The sequence below is a fragment of the Phyllobates terribilis genome, unplaced genomic scaffold (assembly GCF_046119375.1).
Source record: "Phyllobates terribilis strain yellow unplaced genomic scaffold, ASM4611937v1 Scaffold_7__3_contigs__length_470593459, whole genome shotgun sequence".
NCBI lineage: Eukaryota > Metazoa > Chordata > Amphibia > Anura > Dendrobatidae > Phyllobates > Phyllobates terribilis.
The window spans coordinates 71,354,593-71,372,194 of record NW_027362767.1 but is presented as its reverse complement, the minus strand read 5'-3'; positions in this window follow the sequence as shown (position 1 = coordinate 71,372,194).

Sequence of the window (17,602 nt, the reverse complement as noted above, 5' to 3'; positions counted from 1 at the left end):
TCAGAATATATTGAGGAGAATCTGGCCCGGGGGTTCATCCGGAAATCTACTTCCCCGGCGGGAGCAGGCTTCTTCTTCGTCAAAAAGAAGGACGGCTCACTCCGTCCCTGTAGAGACTATAGAGGCCTTAACCAGATCACGGTGAAGAATAAATACCCCCTTCCGCTCATTCCGGAATTATTTGACCGTCTGAGGGAGGCTAGAATCTTCACCAAGCTGGACCTCCGTGGGACATATAACCTGGTCCGTATCCGTCAGGGGGATGAATGGAAGACGGCATTCAACACCCGGGACGGCCACTATGAATACCTGGTAATGCCCTTCGGTCTCTGTAACGTTCCTGCCGTCTTTCAAGAGTTGGTCAATGACATCTTCCGGGACCTTCTCTACTCCTGCGTAGTGGTGTACCTGGACGACATCTTGGTCTTCTCTCCGGATATCCCCACACACCGGAGGGATGTTCGTCAGGTTCTGCTCAGGCTCAGGCAGAACCACCTCTACGCTAAATATGAGAAGTGCCTCTTTGAGCAGACCTCGCTTCCGTTTTTGGGCTACATCATTTCTCAGACCGGCCTACGAATGGATCCTGAGAAACTGTCTGCCATCGAGAAGTGGCCTCGACCAGAGGGGTTGAAGGCTATTCAGCGGTTCCTAGGCTTCGCCAACTACTACCGCCTCTTCATACCGCACTTCTCTTCCCGGACTGCCCCTATCTCTGCGCTCACCCGTAAGGGCACTAATCCCAGAGAATGGCCGCCCGAAGCAGAGGAAGCCTTTCTTTCCTTAAAACAGGCTTTCTCTTCCGCCCCGGTGCTGCATCGCCCGGACGGCAACAAGCAATTCTTCCTGGAAGTTGACGCCTCCTCTTCTGGAGCGGGAGCGGTACTTACCCAAAAATCATCTTCCGGGAGAATGGTAACTTGCGGCTTCTTCTCCAAACTCTTCTCCTCTTCCGAGCGCAACTATTCTATAGGAGACCGAGAGTTATTGGCCATTAAGCTAGCATTGGAGAAGTGGCGTTACCTGCTCGAGGGGGCTCTTCACCCGGTAATAATTTACACGGACCACAAGAACTTGGCTTACCTCCAGAGTGCCCAGAGACTTAACCCACGCCAAGCCCGGTGGTCCTTGTTTTTTGCTCGCTTTGATTTTGTTCTTCATTTTCGCCCGGCTGACAAAAACATCCAAGCTGATGCCTTGTCCCGATCCTTCCTGGTGTCTGATCTTGAGGAGGAACCTAAACACATCATCGATCCCGCCAGAGTAATGCAGGTGGCCCCCGTGAGTCTAAATCGTCTCCCTCCCGGTAAGACGTTCGTAACGGTACCTGATCGGGAGAAGATCCTACACTGGGGTCACTCGTCTAAGCTTGCTGGCCACGCCGGTCAGAAAAAGACCCTCCAGCTTATCACCCTGCACTACTGGTGGCCTACCCTGCACAAGGACGTAATAGACTTTGTTTCTGCCTGTGTGTCCTGCGCCTGCAACAAGGTTCCGAGACACCGGCCAGTCGGTCGCCTCCTTCCTCTTCCAGTACCTGCTGCCCCCTGGCAGCATATAGCGATGGACTTCATAACAGATCTCCCTGTCTCTGCCGGTTGTACGGTCATTTGGGTGGTCGCTGACCGCTTTTCCAAAATGGCTCATTTCATTCCCCTGCCAGGCCTCCCATCTGCACCCGAGCTGGCTAAAGACTTTATCCGCCACATCTTCCGTCTCCATGGCCTGCCCCTCCACATCGTGTCGGATCGTGGGGTCCAGTTCACCTCACGCTTCTGGAGAGCCACATGCAAGCTGCTAGACGTCACCCTGGACTTCTCCTCCGCATACCACCCACAGTCCAATGGTCAAGTGGAGCGGATCAATCAGATCCTGACCAGTTACCTCCGGCACTTCGTTAATGCCCACCATTCAGACTGGGTGGATCTCCTGCCATGGGCCGAATTCTCTTACAATAATCACGAGAGCGAATCTTCCTCCAAGTCCCTGTTTTTTGTAGTCTTCGGTCAGCATCCTCGGATCCCATTTCCCGTCTCCACCTCGGTGGACAATCCGGCTGCGGAATCTCTTGTTAGCAAATTTTCCTCCATTTGGGAGAGTACCCGATCCGCACTCCTTCTGTCGTCCGAGCGGATGAAAAAACACGCTGACAAGAAACGCCTGGATCCTCCACATTTCCGTCCTGGAGATAAAGTCTGGCTCTCGTCCAAGTATGTCCGGCTCAAGATTCCTTCCTACAAGTTAGGGCCTCGGTTCATCGGCCCACTGGAAGTTATCAAACAAATCAACCCAGTGGCCTATAAATTGAAACTCCGGCCAACTTGCGGATCCCTAACTCCTTCCATGTATCTCTCCTCAAACCCGTGGTACTTAACTCTTTTTCCAAGTCTACAGGTACGCCTCCTGCTCCGGGTTCCGCTGAAAACGAGTTTGAGGTAGAGAACATTCTGGCCACCAAAAGGGTAAGAGGAAAAACCTTTTTTCTGGTAGATTGGAAGGGGTTTGGTCCTGAGGAGAGAACTTGGGAGCCCCGGGAGAACATCCATGCCCCTCTCATCCTTGATAAATTTCTGTCTGGCCTAAAAAAGGGGGGGCCTAAAGGGGGGGGTACTGTAGCGTGGGCGTCCCTGCCTCCTGCTAGGCAGGGACGCTGTTCCCCTCACCTCTCCACTCCGTGCCCGGCGTGCTCCTCCCGCTCTGCTGGCAGCGCGCGCTGCTTCCCGGCCACTGTGCTCCCCCTCTCTTAAAGGGGCCGCGTGCGCCGTCCTAAGGAGTCCCCGGCCAATGGCCGGAGGACCTCACCATATATAAGGCACCTCCTCCAAAATGGAGGTGCCCGAGCAAGGTTGTTGCAAAGCCTTCACTCTGCTTCAGCCCTCAGGTCCCGTTACCAGTTACCTGCCAGTCACCTGTCAGATTCCTGCTTGATACCTGCCTGATATCCGTTTACCAGCTTGCAAGCCTGCGGTCCGACGGTCTGCCTTCCGACACCTGTCAGTCTGTCTATGGACCAGCCTGCCCGCTCACCTGGGAGCGCTCATCTGCTACCTGCCTGCTAGCCTACCTGGAGGCTCCGCCGTCACTTGCCGTGACCACCTGCCTGTCCAGAGACTCTTGCCTGCTCACCTGGGAGCGCTCACCTGCTACCTGCCTGCTAGCCTACCTGGAGGCTCCGCCGTCACTTGCCGTGACCACCTGCCTGTCCAGAGACTCTTGCCTGCTCACCTGGGAGCGCTCACCTGCTACCTGCCTGCTAGCCTACCTGGAGGCTCCGCCGTCACTTGCCGTGACCACCTGCCTGTCCAGAGACTCTTGCCTGCTCACCTGGGAGCACTCACCTGCTACCTGCCTGCTAGCCTACCTGGAGGCTCCGCCGTCACTTGCCGTGACCACCTGCCTGTCCAGAGACTCTTGCCTGCTCACCTGGGAGCACTCACCTGCTACCTGCCTGCTAGCCTACCTGGAGGCTCTGCCGTCACTTGCCGTGACCACCTGCCTGTCCAAAGACTCTCGCCCGCTCACCTGGGAGCGCTCACCAGCCACCTGCCTGCTGTCCTTCTACCCAGAGACTGTCCCTGTCACTTGCCGTGAGTACCCGTCCTTCTACCCAGAGACTGTCCCTGTCACTTGCCGTGACTACCTGCCCTTCTACCCAGAGACTGTCCCTGTCACTTGCCGCGACTACCTGCCCTTCTACCCAGAGACTGTCCCTGTCACTTGCCGTGACTACCTGCCCGTCTTCCCTGGGAGCCACCCGCTTCCTTACAAGGACCGCCCCCTTGTATAGTTGCTCAGAGGTTCCGCCTCCCAGACCCGTTACACACATCATCACTCAGCATTAACCCCATCACTGTCTGTAACACTGCTAGCAGACTCAACCTAACATCTGCACCCAGGACAGTGGCATCTTGTGACTGATTACAGGTACTGCAGCCCACAAGGAATTATGCCAGGAACAAGCTCTACAACACTCAAGGCTTGATCAGGGCACTAAGTTCCCCCTCTAGTCTACTGACTGGACCACTGAAGCTAACCCCTTAGCTTGGCCTACCAACAGTTCAGAGAGGTCTAACTACTGGAACACTTCTTTTAACTACCTCAGTGCCAAGGGAAGGCTACGTCCTTCCCCACTATTACACATGCAGACATCAGCTGCAGGCCTCTGTTTGGCCAGCAGTGTGTATTGCACTGTAGGCAGCAGGCAGGTCTCTGCGCCACAATACATTTCAGCTGAATGTGTGTCCTCGGACCAGAGCCGTTTCTAGGGGGAGGGCAGTCGGGGTATCTGTCCCGGGCGCAGCTGACATGGGGGGCGCCATAGGGCCGCCTAATGCGGTGGTCCGAGATGGCTCCCCGGTGGCAGCATTCTGCTGCCCCCCCACACACACACACTGGGATTCGGCCGTCCTCTGAACCGGCTGACAAACTGACAGGCGGCTCAGAGAAGGTGCAGCCTCCGGCTCCTGGTGATCAATTGTATTTGCATCTTTCAGACGCGAGGAAACTTGAAGATCTGACCGCCGGGTCAGGGTGACATCAGCAGCGTGATCAGGTCATGTGATCACGCTGCTGATTTCACTCATTGCTCGCCAGCGCATACAACGATAATGCTATGATGGTGAACACGCTGAAGATTCATTGTAACGGAGGGGTGGAGAAAAGAAATAGTATTGGAGGACACAGTTTGGGGGGGAGGGGGAAAGAATAAATAGCATTTGATGACACAGTTTGGTTGGAGGGAGATAAGAAGTAGCATTTGAGGACACAGTTTTGGGGAGGAGAGAAGAAATAGCATGACTGCAGAGACCCCAAGCGAAACACCAGATGCCTCCCTCCCCACCAATACCCTTAGGCAACTGCCTCCTACATCTGATCTGAATGTGCTACTTTCCATGCAATCAGTGCGGCGGGTGACACCCTGATTTGGGCGGGGCTTCTCCTCGGGTGAAGCTCCACCCAGGTTGGACTTTACCTCACAATTTGTCAGGCGCAATCATGTACAGACATGCTCCCTGGTGGAGAGGGAGATTCTGTGGATTTTTACCACAAAATTACAACAGTTTTCTCCTAAAATACTACAAATGATAAAAAAGTAAATGAGGATGTATAGATCTTGTCAGGAATTTCCTAAAATTCTGGGGAATCTGGATTTCTAGTCAGACTCCATTCTTCGAAGATATTTCTGTATTATACATCACAGCCATTATTCAATCTTTATCAAATGTGATATCGGAATTTACGGTGTGTAGAAATCTGTCATATACCAGGGATATACGGTTACTGCTGTACACTGGGGTCTGCAGCTTATTATTTAACAGACCAGGCACCGTGGTCAGTCAGGACCTCCATGACGGTGTCCATCACTCAGGAGATGAGATATTGGCTTGTGTAACCATTGTTATCATTCCTGTCATATTGTTGTCATCGGAGCGTTTGCTCCACAATAAAAACCTCAGACGCTCAACTGAGCTCAATTTTGTGGTCTCTGAGGTAAATGAAGCCATTGCTTTCCCATTTATAGCCGACTAATTACCTAACAAATTGTGTGAGCCGGACTGGTGTCAGTTCTCTGAGGCAAGATATACCAGCATGATATACCAGCATGGGCCTCCATTTGTCATATTATCTCTATCTTGGAACTACATGCATCCTGTCCTCCTGGTGAACCAGTTAGGGGAAATGCGTTGAGGCAGAAGCATGAAAATCATCTCCAGTTATGGACATCCAAATGATAAGTAATAAACCTTGTTACCGGATCCCCCTCTTTCCCCTTCTCAGATAGCTGATCTATGTCTAATGCAGGTTCCCATAGTCTACACTAGAGATACATGGGGAGAGCGAGGGTCAACCGCCGTAGAGCGGGGGCGCCAAAACCTCGTTATCTAGGGTGCCAACACCTGCTGCCAGGCAAGGTAGATAGACATTGTCTCCAGGGTTATGTATGTCCCATGTGATTTCACCTGGGATATATTTAACCCCTTTACCCCCGAGGGTGGTTTGCACGTTAATGACCGGGCCAATTTTTACAATTCTGACCACTGTCACTTTATGGGGTAATTACTCTGGAACACTTCAACGGATCCCACTTATTCTGAGATTGTTTTTTCGTGAAATATTGTACTTCATGATAGTGGTAAAATTTCTTTGATAACTCTTGCGTTTATTTGTGAAAAAAAACGGAAATTTGGCGAAAATGTTAAAATTTCTGCAATTTTTATTTTTATGCCCTTAAATAAGAGAGATACACTACCGTTCAAAAGTTTGGGGTCACCCAGACAATTTTGTGTTTTCCATGAAAACTCATACTTTTATTTATCTAATGAGTTGCAAAATGAATAGAAAATATAGTCCAGACATTGAGAAGGTTAGAAATAATGATTTTTATTTGAAAGAATAATTTTCTCCTTCAAACTTTGCTTTCATCAAAGAATGCTCCCTTTGCAGCAATTCCAGCATTGCAGACCTTTGGCATTCTAGCTGTTAATTTGCTGAGGTAATCTTGAGAAATTTCCGCATGACCAAAGATTCTTCCTGCTGTCTGGTGACCCAGATGTTGTCATGATGACATGGGGTCGTCATGGCAACATCCGGGAGCCGCGGCAGACAGCGTTGGACGCCGGCAGGAGAGGTGAGTATCTGCGATCACCTCCCCTTACCCCCGCAATGCTGCAATCGACTTTGATCGCAGCATTGAGGGGGTTAATGTGCAGGGAGCGGTGCAGGACCACTCCCTGCACATTGTACCGGGTGTCAGCTGTGACAATCAGCTGACACCCGGCGGCGATCGCCCCGCACCGCTTGGTCCAATGACGTACTATTAGGTCACACGTCAGAAAGGGGTTAATATTCCACATTTTGTTTTGGCAAATCTATTGTCTATATTCGATATTTATAACTGTTTGTTACACTGATCCCTTTGCATTATATGGTTTATCGGGCCTAGAAGCAAGGGAGACCAGATTAGCTACATATGTGGATTTTGTATAGTTTTCTATCAGTTTTGTCTTGAATCTTGATCAGTCCAATTGTACACGTTAGTGCTGGTTGCACTTTAGGGTCTTTTTGGTGTCATTTTAAACTTACTAATAAAATATATTAATTTTAAGTGGTTTATGTATGCACACTTTTTGTCTCCTTTGGGTTATTTGATTTCCATGTATGTATCCTATGTGATGTATACAGCAGAGTCTTAGTTTATCCTATGTGAGGTATATACAGCAGTCTCAGTGTATCTTATGTAATGTATACATCACAGTCAGCGTGCATCTTATGTGATATAGCAGAGACTCAGTGTATCCTATGTAATGTATATGACGCGCCCCTGGGCCTGTGTCGCGCTGCGTTGCGTACGCGGGAGCTTACCCGGAGCCGGATCTGTTGAGGGTTGTAGTCTCGTGGCGGTGACCCGGTCCGTGCCCAGGGAGTCAAACTGAGCGGCGATGTATCAGCGGTAGATGTTGGACGACTACGCCACCCGTTGAGTACAGCTAAGGAGCTGCTGCTGCAGGGCAGACCGCTGAGGCCGGTGGTAGGATTGTGCAGCGTGATAGTATAACCCCCAACGGGAGGGGTATGGCCTCAGGGCAGCCGACGTGGATGATGGGGGTAGCAGGAACCACTCGGAGACGGTACGGTGTAGTTCAGGGTCTTTACTGGTGACAAAGATAGACCCTCCCGGAGTACTGGCTAGCGGTTGGGGCCTGGTCAGTCCTTGAGCAGATGGGATCTCCCCTGGCCAGGCGGAGTTGTAGGCCTCCCAAACTAACGATACTCTTCTGGCTACCTTTCTAGAAGCGAGTATAAGTAGCCCACGTCCCTGAGTGTACCGTGTGGTGCTCACCCGTATGGCCGGTGACTCGGGGCCTTCTAGTAGCTTCCGCTCCACGACGGCGGTGCTGGTCCCATGCGTGTGACCGTGCCTTCAGGTTTCTTGGCCAGAGGACCTGAAATCCCCTGCCTGACGGATTCTGCTGCTGGGTAGGAGTTAGTCCCCACAGCCTCGGACTCCGGGTCCGGTAAGAAATCTTCTCAGTCAGGGCGAGCTCTGCAGCTGCCAGCCCCTGACTCTTTGTAACACTGCTCCCACAGAGCTCCTGATGTTCTGTTCCTATATTTGCTTCTTTTCTCTGTCTCTACTTCTTCTCTACTCACTAACCCTGCCTCAGCCCTAGGTTTATATAGGGGAAGTTCTTCCCCTCCCAGGACTGGGCAGGAGGTGTGGCATGCATAGGATTCCTGACCAAGAGACCTCCCACCTGCTCTCAGACATAACATTGCTGTTACTGTGGAAACCAGATCCCTGGGGTGCCACATTCCCCCCTAGTGAAATTTAGTACTCCGGGACTAAACATATTTTAGAAAAACATAACAAGATATAACAATAACAATACAATAAAGAAACACATAAAGGTGGTCACGGCATGTCCGTAACCGGGTGCAGTCTTTGAAGAAAGCAAGGTGTCCATTTCACCAAAACAGGGAGACGTAACCAGGTAGGGGTCTGTCCTGCCCCGAGTCCTTAACAGTCTTTAGTCCGTCCTGGGTTACGCTCCAACTATGTACACAGGTTTCCCGGTAAATCCACCAAAGACTCCTATAAACAACTAGAAACACATAATTATACACAAGCAACAAGAAAAACAGGTAGCCACAAATAAAACAATTTATACACTTCAAATCCTCCAACGTGCGGGTAACTGGCCTCTAGTGGCCCTAGTGGACCTACGGAGCTGACTGTCTGGCCCTGAACTACAGGGTGTAGGAGCTGTCAAGGGTAAATTGGGCAGCTGTCTACGGGCCCTTTGGCTCACTAGGGATATGGCAGGCTCACTGCAAGCAGAGGGTTGATCCTCCTGATCTGCTGGTGTGGGGTCTTCTGCCTCCTGGACCGGCTGTTCTTCCAGCTCTACCTGTTGCTCCGTAGGTGCTTGGGATGCTGGTTGGAGGAAGGTGAGTACGGGTACCACAACTGCACCATTGACTTGAGTCCAAGACCGAGGGAAGTCTCCGAGCACAGTACTAACCATATCTTCCCTTTCCTCTACGGGTCGATGGTCTTCTTGTTCCTCTTCAGGGTTCCGTAGCTGTTCAGGACACTTCTTCAGGTGATCCCGGGATACAATGGCTGTGGTCTCCCCTCCGTCTTTACTGATGGTACAGACCTTCGGGTTCTCGTGGCTTGAGGGCAGTACGGTGTACGGGTCCTTCTCCCACTGGTCGTCCAACTTGTGGAGCCGTCTTTTCCTCTTCAAGACCTGCTCTCCGGGCACCAGGGGAACAGCGGGAGCATACTGGTTGTAGGTTTTCTCTTGTCTCTCCCTAGCCTGACAGAGACTTCGCTCCACGCTCTCCTGTACTTTCCGGTACTGCTGCTGCCTCTCTGTGTCCCAGTCTGCTTCTGGTGAAGTGTCCTCGGGTGTCAGGACTCCCATTTCCAGGTCAACAGGTAACTTACCAGGTCTCGCCCTCATTAGGTAAGCCGGGGTACAGTTGGTGGAACCTACCGGGATGTGGTTGTATAGGTCCACCAGATCGGGCAGCTTCTCAGGCCACAGACTGCGTTCTTCCAGGGGCAACGTTTTCAGAAGATCCATTACCACCTGGTTCATTTTCTCACAAAGTCCATTAGTTTGCGGATGATAGGGTGTCGTCCTTATCTTCCGGCAGCCATACAGATTGCAGAATTCCTGGAAGACCTCCGCTTCAAAGGCAGGTCCCTGGTCCGTCAGCACTTGGTCCGGGTACACGTGTGGACGGCAGAAGTGCTGCTGGAAGGCTCTAGCTGCTGTTTGAGCCGTTAAGTCCTTGACGGGGACGACAACCAAGAACCGGGAGTAATGATCCACGATGGTTAACGCATAGACGTAGCCACTTCTGCTTGGGGTCAGTTTTACATGATCCAAGGCTACCAGTTCCAACGGCTGCCGGGTGACGATGGACTGCAGGGGAGTCTTCTGGCTGGCACGGTCCTTCCTCCTCAGGTTGCACGGGCCACAGTCTCTGCACCACCTCTCGATGGTTCCCCTCATGCCTACCCAATGGAACCGCCCGCGCAGCAGGAACTCCAGCTTCTTCCATCCGAAATGCCCAGCTCCATCGTGGTATGCCTCCATCACCATGGCTGCGTCTCGTCGTGGCACCACTACTTGCCAGATTAGTTCATGCGTCCGGGAGTTAACCATCCTGCGGCACAACTTCCCCTTGTAAAGGAACAGTCTACTCTTTTCTGCCCACAGTTGCTTGGCTTCCTCCGGAGCGTCTGGGTCAAGGCGAGCCTCTGGCTGAGTCAGCATCTCCTTCACCAGCCGGACAGCAGGGTCACTGTCTTGCGTTTCCGCCCAGTTGTAGTGAGGTAAGGGGTTAAGCGTAGCGCCTTGCTTACTCCTTACCCGATGGGAATACTGGATAGTCCCATGACGGTGAAACGCGGGGAGTTCGACTTCTTCCAGTCCCTCTGGATCTTCTCCTACGTCCGGTAGGTTTGGCATCCTGGACAGGGCGTCCGCGTTGGTATTAGAGCGTCCTGCCCGGTATTTGATGGTGAACTCGTAGTTGGACAGGCGGGCCATCCATCTCTGCTCTAGGGCACCGAGTCTTGCCGTGTCCAGGTGTGTCAACGGGTTGTTATCCGTGTACACGACGAACCGGGAAGAAGCGAGGTAGTGCTTAAAGCGTTCGGTGACTGCCCACACCACTGCCAGGAACTCTAGCTTAAATGAGCTGTAATTCTCAGGGTTTCTTTCGGTGGGTCGCAGTTTTCGGCTGGCGTAAGCAATTACTCGCTCTTTCCCCTGCTGGATCTGGGACAGCACGGCTCCTAGCCCGATGTTACTTGCGTCGGTGTAGAGGATAAAGGGCTGGCTGTAATCCGGGTACGCCAGGATTTCATCCCCCGTGAGGGCCATCTTCAGCTGGCGGAAGGACTCTTCTTCCAACTTCTCCCATCTGAAGGGCGGCTTCTGGTTCTTGGCCTTCCGGGACTGGCCTATCAGGAGGTCCTGCATAGGAGCTGCCTTTTTGGTGAAACCGGGGATGAACCTGCGGTAGTAGCCTACCAACCCGAGGAACTGCCGCACTTCCTTTACACTGGAGGGACTTGGCCATTCCTTAATTGCGGTGATCTTATCAGGGTCGGGAGCCACTCCGTCAGCGCTCACCACGTGTCCCAGGTACTGCACCTTTGGTTTCAGGAGGTGACACTTGGAGGGTTTCACCTTTAGGCCGTAGCTTGCCAGAGCTTCGAACACTTCCGCCAGGTGTTTCAGGTGGTCCTCATAAGTCTTAGAATATACGATGACATCGTCCAGGTACAACAGGACCGTCTCGAAGTTTCTGTGGCCCAGACAGCACTCCATTAATCGTTGGAAGGTTCCCGGTGCGTTGCAGAGTCCGAACGGCATGCAGGTAAACTCGCTAAGTCCCATCGGGGTGGTGAATGCGGTCTTCTCCCGGTCCGCCTCTGCTACAGGAACCTGCCAGTACCCACTAGTGAGATCCAAGGTAGAGAAGAAGTTAGCAGATCTTAAAGCAGCCAAAGACTCCTCTATCCTTGGTAAGGGGTACGCATCCTTGTGTGTGATACGGTTGATTTTCCGGTAATCTACACACATCCTCATGGTGTTGTCTTTCTTTTTGACTAAGACTAGTGGAGCTGCCCAGGGGCTACAGCTATCCCTGATCACCCCAGCCTCCTTCATGTCTCTAAGCATCCCCTTGGCGTGTTGGTAGTGTGCAGGGGGTACGGGTCGATACCTCTCTTTTATGGGAGGATGGTCTCCCGTGGGGATGTGGTGTTCTACCCCCTTGACTCGCCCGAAGTCTAACGGGTGTTTACTAAACACTCTCTCGTACTCTTGAACCACCCGATAGACTCCCTGTTTCTGGTGTGAGGGAGTGGAGTCAGTACCCAAATGTAGTTGCTGACACCAGTCCTCCATTGTTTTCTTAGAGCCGTTACCTTCCTCCGGGTGAGATGGAGGCAAGGGTTCCACAGATTGTATAGCATTTTGGTTAATGGTATATAATTTGGCTAGCGTGGCATACCGGGGCAGGTACACATCCCTCTTCCCGATATTGATTATGCGAACGGGCACCCTCCCATGGCGTACATTAACCACCCCCCGTGCTGTCAAGATGGTGGGCCTACTGTCTGAGTAAACTGGTTCTACCATTGCCTGGTAATCTCTACCTCTCAGACCAATAGCTGCCCGGCACCAAATCATCATTTCACTTTTTGGGGGCATGGCAATAGGGAAAGGGTCACACATTCTCACGCTACCAATCTCACCGCCGGAGAGTTCCACCTGTTGCCGTCGCATCAGTGCCCGGATCTCTTTTTGGAGCACTCGCTGCTCGCCGGAGCTGGCGTTCTTGGCAACCTGCTGTAAAAGGAAAATCACCTCTGCAAGACAATTTTCAATTACATTAGTTCCTAGAGTTATCTTTGGGTGACTCTCGTGTTTGTCAATGTCTACAATGATCAGTCCCTGTGCTGCCAGTTCAACTCTACCAATTTTAATGGTCACCTCTTTAAATCCGATCTGTGGCACGGGCTGACCATTGCTGGCGATGATACTCAAGTCGTTGTCAGGGTAGCGGGTAATATCCGAGTCATTCCAGTACTGCTTGAAGAGCACGTACGGGATGGTGGTGACCTGTGACCCGGTGTCCAGTAGGGCACTCATAGGAATGCCATCCAGTACCACAGGCAAGACTGGACGTCCTCCCACATATTTGTCGCGCCAGTTCGATGGGCCTGATGATCTTTTTCCTGGGGTTTGGCCCTCTACCCCAGGTTGTGCCAGTTTAAAGGACAGTACCTTGCCATATGTCCGGGTTGATTGCAGCGGCGGCAGATGGGTCGTCCGTCCTCGTTGTATCGGTCGCTGGGTCTTCCTCTGGCCGGTGGGGTCCTCCTTGGTCGACGCCACGGGATGTCCTCCGGTCCGGATGCCAGCTGGATCTTCCCTGGAGTAGAAACCTGTAAAGACTGCACAGTTCGGGTTAGCGCAGCAACGCTTTTAGCTAGCTCTTGGACCTGATGGTGCAGGTCTGGAGCCGGGTCATTGTTCAAAGCCTGCGCATCAGCTCCCACAGGCCCTGCCGACAAGGGCGCCGCCTCCTGGTGGTAAGTAGTAGTGGGGCGTCTGTGGGTCACAACGCCACCTGGTGCCGGTTCTCGGAGCACCCGGATGGCTCTGTCCTTGAACTGTGCAAATCCCAGATGAGGGTCCTGTAAGGCCATTGCCCGCAACTGGGTTCGGTGGGCATTGCAATATAAACCCTCTATAAATTGTTCAGTCAACAGCCTGTCCTCGTCTCCCACGCCGTCAGGGTCGGTCTGCTTAATGGCTCTCAGGGCCTCTTGTAGGTTCAGGGCATAGTCCCTTATACTCTCATGTGCCCGCTGTTTGCACCCGTAGAATCTAAGCTTGATCTCGACTGAGGTGCGGGTATCAAAGGTGTCCCTCAGCCGGGTTAGTATCCCTGCGACAGTCCTCCCCCCAGGTGGCCAGGACTTTACCTCCCTTCGGGCTGCCCCAGTTAATTGAGCCACCAGGATGCTCACTTTTTGCTCTTCTGTGAGGGGGTACACCTGGAAGAGGCTATCCAGCTTTTCTCTAAAGTCATGCAGGGTATGTGACTCCCCTGAGTACTGGGGTAGCCAGGCCGCTCCCGGGATATAGGGCATGGTGAAAGGCATGACTGCAGCAGCGATGGCGCTGGCGGGGGTTGAGGCAGTGAAGCTCTCCTCCGTATCCGACATCCTCCTCCCCCCTAGTGGACCGTGGCCTACCTTGCGATGATCCTCTTCCGTAGGCCGCGGCTCCGCAGTAGATCGTCAGGGTTGAGGACCTTCCGTCGCGCTCCTGTGACGTCGGCGTCTGCTGGGCTCCTTCCAGGACCTTACGCGACGTCCGGACGTGAGGCGGGGCTTCAGTTCTCGCGCGCTTTCGGAGTCCACGCCCCTCTTCTTCCCGCGCGACGTCTTCAAGATGGCGTCCAACGGCGGGAAAACTCCACGGAAGGCGGGAAGAAGGCTGAAAATGGCGCCGGATGGCGGGAATCTTCACCGATGGCGGGAAGAAGGCTGAAGATGGCGCCGGATGGCGGGAATCTTCACCACAGGTAAGTTTGAACAGTCTCTTTCAGGCACGCAGTACCCGGTGGTTGCGGGCACGAAATCCTGCCGACTACGCCAAAATTTGACGCGCCCCTGGGCCTGTGTCGCGCTGCGTTGCGCACGCGGGAGCTTACCCGGAGCCGGATCTGTTGAGGGTTGTAGTCTCGTGGCGGTGACCCGGTCCGTGCCCAGGGAGTCAAACTGAGCGGCGATGTATCAGCGGTAGATGTTGGACGACTACGCCACCCGTTGAGTACAGCTAAGGAGCTGCTGCTGCAGGGCAGACCGCTGAGGCCGGTGGTAGGATTGTGCAGCGTGTTAGTATAACCCCCAACGGGAGGGGTATGGCCTCAGGGCAGCCGACGTGGATGATGGGGGTAGCAGGAACCACTCGGAGACGGTACGGTGTAGTTCAGGGTCTTTACTGGTGACAAAGATAGACCCTCCCGGAGTACTGGCTAGCGGTTGGGGCCTGGTCAGTCCTTGAGCAGATGGGATCTCCCCTGGCCAGGCGGAGTTGTAGGCCTCCCAAACTAACGATACTCTTCTGGCTACCTTGCTAGAAGCGAGTATAAGTAGCCCACGTCCCTGAGTGTACCGTGTGGTGCTCACCCGTATGGCCGGTGACTCGGGGCCTTCTAGTAGCTTCCGCTCCACGACGGCGGTGCTGGTCCCATGCGTGTGACCGTGCCTTCAGGTTTCTTGGCCAGAGGACCTGAAATCCCCTGCCTGACGGATTCTGCTGCTGGGTAGGAGTTAGTCCCCACAGCCTCGGACTCCGGGTCCGGTAAGAAATCTTCTCAGTCAGGGCGAGCTCTGCAGCTGCCAGCCCCTGACTCTTTGTAACACTGCTCCCACAGAGCTCCTGATGTTCTGTTCCTATATTTGCTTCTTTTCTCTGTCTCTACTTCTTCTCTACTCACTAACCCTGCCTCAGCCCTAGGTTTATATAGGGGAAGTTCTTCCCCTCCCAGGACTGGGCAGGCGGTGTGGCATGCATAGGATTCCTGACCAAGAGACCTCCCACCTGCTCTCAGACATAACATTGCTGTTACTGTGGAAACCAGATCCCTGGGGTGCCACATATACATCATCATATGTGATGTATACAGCAATCTCAGTGTCTCCTATGTGATGCATATATATCAGGCTCAGTGTTTTCTATGTGATTTATACAGCAGTCTCAGTGTATCCTATGTAATGTATATACAGCAATCTCAGTGTATTCTATGGGATGTATATACAGCAGTTTCAATGTATTCTATGTAATATATATACACCAATCTCAGTGTATCCTATGTGATGTATACAATTGTCTCAGTGTATCCTATGTGATGTATACAATTGTCTCAGTGTATCCTATGTGATGTATACAATTGTCTCAGTGTATCCTATGTGATATATACAGCAGTCTCTATGGAACATATGTGATGTATGCAGCAATCTCAGTGTATCAGTGATGTATATACAGCACTGTTTCAGTGAATCCTATTTGATATCTAAACAGCAGTTTCAGTGTATCCTATGTCATATATGCAGTAGTCTGCAGAGTCTCCTATGTGATGTACAGTGGGAGAAATAAGTATTTGATACACTGCCAATTTTGCAGGTTTTCCCACCTACAAAGAATGGAGAGGTCTGTAATTTTTATCATAGGTACACTTCAACTGTGAGAAACAAAATCTAAAAATAGAAAAACAGAAAATCACATTGTATGATTTTTAAATCATTAAATTGCATTTTATTGCATGGAATAAGTATTTGATCACCTACCAACCAACAAGAATTCTGTCTCTCACAAACCTGTTAGATTTTCTTTATGAAGCCCTCCTACTCCGAACTCTTTACCTGTATTAATTGCACCTGCTTGAACTTGTTACCTGTATAAAAAACACCTGTCCACACACTCAATCAATCACACTCCAACCTCTCCACCATGGCCAAGACTAAAGAGCTGTCTATGGACACCAGGAACAAAATTGTAGACCTGCATAAGGCTGGGATGGGCTATAGGACAATAGGCAAGCAGCTTGGTGAGAAGGCAACAACTGTAGGCACAATTATTAGAAAATGGAAGAAACACAAAATTACTGTCAATCTTCCTCGGCCTGGAGCTCCATGCAAGGTCTCAGCCCAGAACTACATGGGAGGACCTGGTCAATCACCTGAAGAGAGCTGGGACCACAGTCTTAAACATTACTGTTAGGGCTCATACTCATCTGTGAGAAAAACGGACGGGTGCAATCTGATAAAAAATCGTATTACACTCGGACCAATGTTAATCAATGAGTGACATCTCATCTGCGATTTTTTTCTCAGCTGAAATCTGGCTGAGAAAAAAATCGCAGCGTGCTGCGATTTGCCACATATCTCGGACGAGACTCGCCAATGCAAGTCAATGAGTGCGTGAAAAAAATCACACGGCACTCGGACCATGCGAGTGCCGTCTGATTTTCAAGCCGGCAATTCGTCAGCAGCATACAGTTATAATACATCTATGCCCGACAATTTAGAATAGAAAGAATAGAACAACACACATAGAATAAATAGATAGAAAGATGGCAGTGACATATATAATTAGAACAGTGACAGTGTTGGTTACTGTACTTGTCATTTACTGTTAAAATAAAGAATTTATAAAAAAAAAATACAGTGGGGTCCCCCGTAATTTTATAGTCTAGCAGAGGTTAAGCAGACGGCTGGGGCAGATGTTTGGAGCCTGGGAAGAGGGTAATACACACGGAGCTTCCCAGGCTACTAATATCAGCCCCCAGCTGAATACTTAAAATAGGGGGACCCCATGTCATTCTTTTTTTTTGTGGGGGGGGTCCCCCATTTTAATAGTCAGTAAAGGCTGGGACCCCACGCCAATTTTTTTTAATAAATTCTTTATTTTAACAATAAATGAGAAGTAGAGTAACCAACACTGTCACTGTACTAATTATGTATGTGACTGACATCTTTTTATCTTTTTGTATTGTTCTATTCTTTCTATTCTAAATTGTTGGGTACCGCTGTGTTGTAACTGTACGGGGCTGATGAATTGCTGGTTTTTAAAGAGACGGTGTGTGAAAATGGCATAGCACTCGCATGACACACACATAGCACTCGCATGACACTCGCATAGCACTCGCATGACACTCGTCCGTTTTTTTGGTCCAGAATACAGAACTTTTTTTTCACACATATGGGTATGAGCCCTTAGTAATACACTACGCCGTCATGGATTAAAATCCAGCAGGTCCCCCTGTTCACGCCAGCACATATTCAGGCCTGTTTGAAGTTCGCTAATGACCATCTGGATGATCCAGAGGAGGCATGGGAGAAGGTCATGTGGTCAGATGAGACCAAAATAGAACTTTTTGGTATCAACTCCACTCGCCCTGTTTGGAGGAAGAAGAAGGATGAGTGCAACCTCAAGAACACCATCCCAACCATGAAGCATGGTGGGGGAAACATCATACTTTAGGGATGCTTTTC